The 3,620-nt window shown below is 36.7% G+C and overlaps 1 pseudogene; it reads left to right on the plus strand.

The window, feature by feature from the left end:
* The first annotated feature begins 901 nt into the window (after positions 1-901).
* Positions 902-1,871, plus strand: LOC107683692 (gastrula zinc finger protein XlCGF57.1-like; annotated as a pseudogene).
* Positions 1,872-3,620: the final 1,749 nt, after the last annotated feature.

A 3,620-nucleotide genomic window follows, 5' to 3' on the forward strand; every position in this document is an offset into this window, starting at 1 on the left:
GGAGGAGTATCATCTGAACTGAGATCTGCTGCTTTGAAGATGGTGTTTGTTAAAGAGGAGAGTGAAGAGGACACCAGTGAACCAGAACCCTGCAGAATAAAACAAGAGGAACCAGAACCCTGCAGAATAAAACAAGAGGAACCAGAACCCTGCAGAATAAAACAAGAGGAACCAGAACCCTGCAGAATAAAACAAGAGGAACCAGAACCCTGCAGAATAAAACAAGAGGAACCAGAACCCTGCAGAATAAAACAGGAGGAACCAGAACCCTGGAGAATAAAACACGAGGAACCAGAACCCTGCAGAATAAAACAGGAGGAACAAGGAGGTTGGTGTTTATTCTTCATTCATCTTTAATGACTCTTTGTGGTACATTATGCTTACAAAGCTTTAATAATACTGACAATTATAAAGTTTCAAGCAGTTTTAGATTTAGTTTGTTGTAATAGAAACAATCTTTAGAGCTGTTGAATAATAATATAGATGGAGCAGCAAACAATAAATATATGTTAGATAATTGTGTGATTGATCAATCATTTAATAGTTCTCTCTATAAACATGGGATTTGTGTCTATAATGTTTCAAAAATGATATTTTGAAAATCAATGTACCTCTTCATGAAACGTTTCAGGGATGTATAATTTATAAAATTGCATGAAAAGGAACAAAATTGTCTTTACACTGTAACACCAGGGTTCACTTTTATGTCCTTTCACATTTCTCTGTTTTTTGTTTTCCCCAAGTTACTGACAAATGAACTGATTTTGCTTTTATTTTAGAGTTTATTGAAGGAAATGAGGAGAATGAAGAACTGAGTGAAGTTGAGGAGAAAAATCATATCAAAACCAGAGAAAAACCTTGGAGTTGCTCTCAAACCAAACAGAAAGATTTAAAGAAAAGAAGAGCCAAGAAATCTTTCACCTGCACTCAGTGTGGAAAGAGTTTGACAAGCAAACGTAGTCTTAATGTTCACATGAGAGTTCACACTGGAGAGAAACCACACAAGTGTTCACACTGTGACAAGAGATTCATTCATTCAGGAGACCTGAAAAGACATGAGAGGATCCACTCTGGAGAGAAACCCTACAAGTGTTCACACTGTGACAAGAGATTCATTCATTCAGGACATCTGAAAACACACGAGAGGATCCACTCTGGAGAAAAACCATACACTTGTGATCAGTGTGGGAAGAGCTTCACACGAAAAGGACACCTTATGAAGCACATGAGAGTTCATACTGGAGAGAAACCATTCACTTGTGATCAGTGCGGGAAGAGTTTCACACAATCAGCACATCTTAAAGGACACATGATGATCCACACTGGAGAGAAGCTGTACACATGTGATCAGTGCGGCAAAACATTTTTGAGGGCATCAGACCTGAAGAAACACATGAGAATTCATACAAATGAGAAGCCGCATTCATGTTATTTGTGTGGAAAGAGTTTTTTATGTCTACAAATTTTGAAAGAACATCAGAAAATACACACTGGTGTGAGAGAGTACATGTGTTTTGAGTGTGGAAATACTTTTACTTCAGCAAACTGTTTAAAACTGCATGAGAGGATTCACACTGGAGAAAAACCTTACAAGTGTTCACGCTGTGACAAGAGATTCAGTCGGTCAGGAGACCTAAAAACACAGAGAGGATCCACACTGGAGAGAAACCGTATCACTGCACTGCATGTGGGAAGCGTTTCATTCAATTATCTGCTCTACACAGACATATAAAAAGCAATCACAGTAAGTAGATCAACTTCAGTTCAGCACTTTCAGGTCTGATGCTGCGTCCTCACCAAATGAGACACAATAATGCATTAAACAATAAAATATCATCTGGATAAATCTGCCCTAACCAGTTATTACAAGTGACATGACAAAGAAACATTATCTAAAGTTTCACTGTGAATAAAGTTCATCTTCATCTTCAAAACCAGCAGATTCTACTGTGAGATTCAGATCAACTCAAAGATGGAGTTCCTCCCCAAAGAACAATGTCAGAAAGTTTTATTCTTGCATATAATTTGTCTTTCTTATAAGTTTCATATTATGTTCAGTTGTCTTATAATGCATATGTAACCACCAAGCTTTTTACAAACAGTTCTTTTTTCAGGAAGCTGGAAAAGAGGCTTTTAACACCTTTAAGAGAGACTGAGATTTAATTTTAGTTTAGTTATTCTTCCACGTAAGATGTATTTAGGAAACACAGATGCAAGAAATACTGTCATGTAGCTTTGTAACTGATCTTTCTTTGCTTCTCTTGTAAGTAGGAGTGAATACCTGAACCCGGTATTAAACGGGCCTGGGGCTGAATTATGATAAACTGTAGTATCGATAAGCGCTAATGTTAACTGTTCTGCTTATGGTGCTGGGGAAATTAAAGAAATACACTTACAATTTATTATTGCTACATAATATTATCAAGCTAACTGTATCTTGCCAACCGTTTCTACATGTGATAATATCAAGACATTCGTCACTGATGCGTTTTCGTTATTTTGCAATCCAGAAGCGAGATCTCTCTTGTACTTTAGGTCTGATTAATCTAATTTTATTTTCGATTGAGTTTGACTTCCGAGGATTATGAAAACGAGATGTTTGAGGTAAATTATGGCGGTATATTAGAGAAAATCTGAAGTGTCTTGAGGACGTGTGTGTGTCTGTTAAGTCCACGTGACCGTAGTAATCCATTATTATAAGTTTACACCACTGATCTCTAATAGAGAGCCGGTACTGCTATTCCCTAGTATCCCCATACATTCTATTGAATTAAGAGTAAAACGTACGATTTTAATGAGAAAACATCAACTAACGAGTCAGTGTTTTTATATCTGAAGTATTCCTGTACATTCTTACAACGCAAATATCCTGCATGTAAAAGGTTATTTGTTTAATGTTGGGAATTTCCCCTGCCTATTAAATAAAAAAACACTTCTGAGCGGCGCATGCGCAACGCTGACCTCATTCGTCACTCCCCCAGAACTGCTTCCGTTTACAATAGTGAGCGCAAGCTACATTAAAGTGATTATTACGTTTTGAATATTGATATTTTTCTTACAAAAACGCATCGATTCACTACAGGAAGCCTTTGTTCATCCCCCGGAGCCATGTGAGGCACTTTTTATTATGGATGGATGCGCTTTATTTCACTTGTAAAACGCAGCCTAATTTTCATTTTTGGGTGAACTAACCCTTAAATTATTTAAATGTTGGTTAAATAAAATTAATTATATATACATAATATATACATAATATTTTACTCCTATGGAAACTGTAAAACGTCACAGAATTTGTGCGTCTGAAATAGATGTAGCTCAATCAGAACATAAAGAAAAATATCGTAACATCATTCAGAGAAGTAACGCTGACAATGTATGGTATGGACTTAAAAGGATAGTTCACCCAAAAAAGAAAATTCTCCCATTAATTACTCACCCTCATGTCGTTTCAAGACCTTCGTTAGTCATCAGAACACAAATTAAGATATTTTCCGAGATATAAATCTGAGAGCTTTCTGACCCTGCATCGACAGCAAGGGTCCTACCACGTTCAAGGTACAGAAACGTATTAAGGACATAGTTAAAATAGTCCATGTGACATCAGTGGTTCAACCGCAATG

The sequence above is a fragment of the Sinocyclocheilus anshuiensis genome, unplaced genomic scaffold (assembly GCF_001515605.1).
Source record: "Sinocyclocheilus anshuiensis isolate Anshui unplaced genomic scaffold, SAMN03320099.WGS_v1.1 scaffold349, whole genome shotgun sequence".
Taxonomy (NCBI): Eukaryota; Metazoa; Chordata; class Actinopteri; order Cypriniformes; family Cyprinidae; genus Sinocyclocheilus; species Sinocyclocheilus anshuiensis.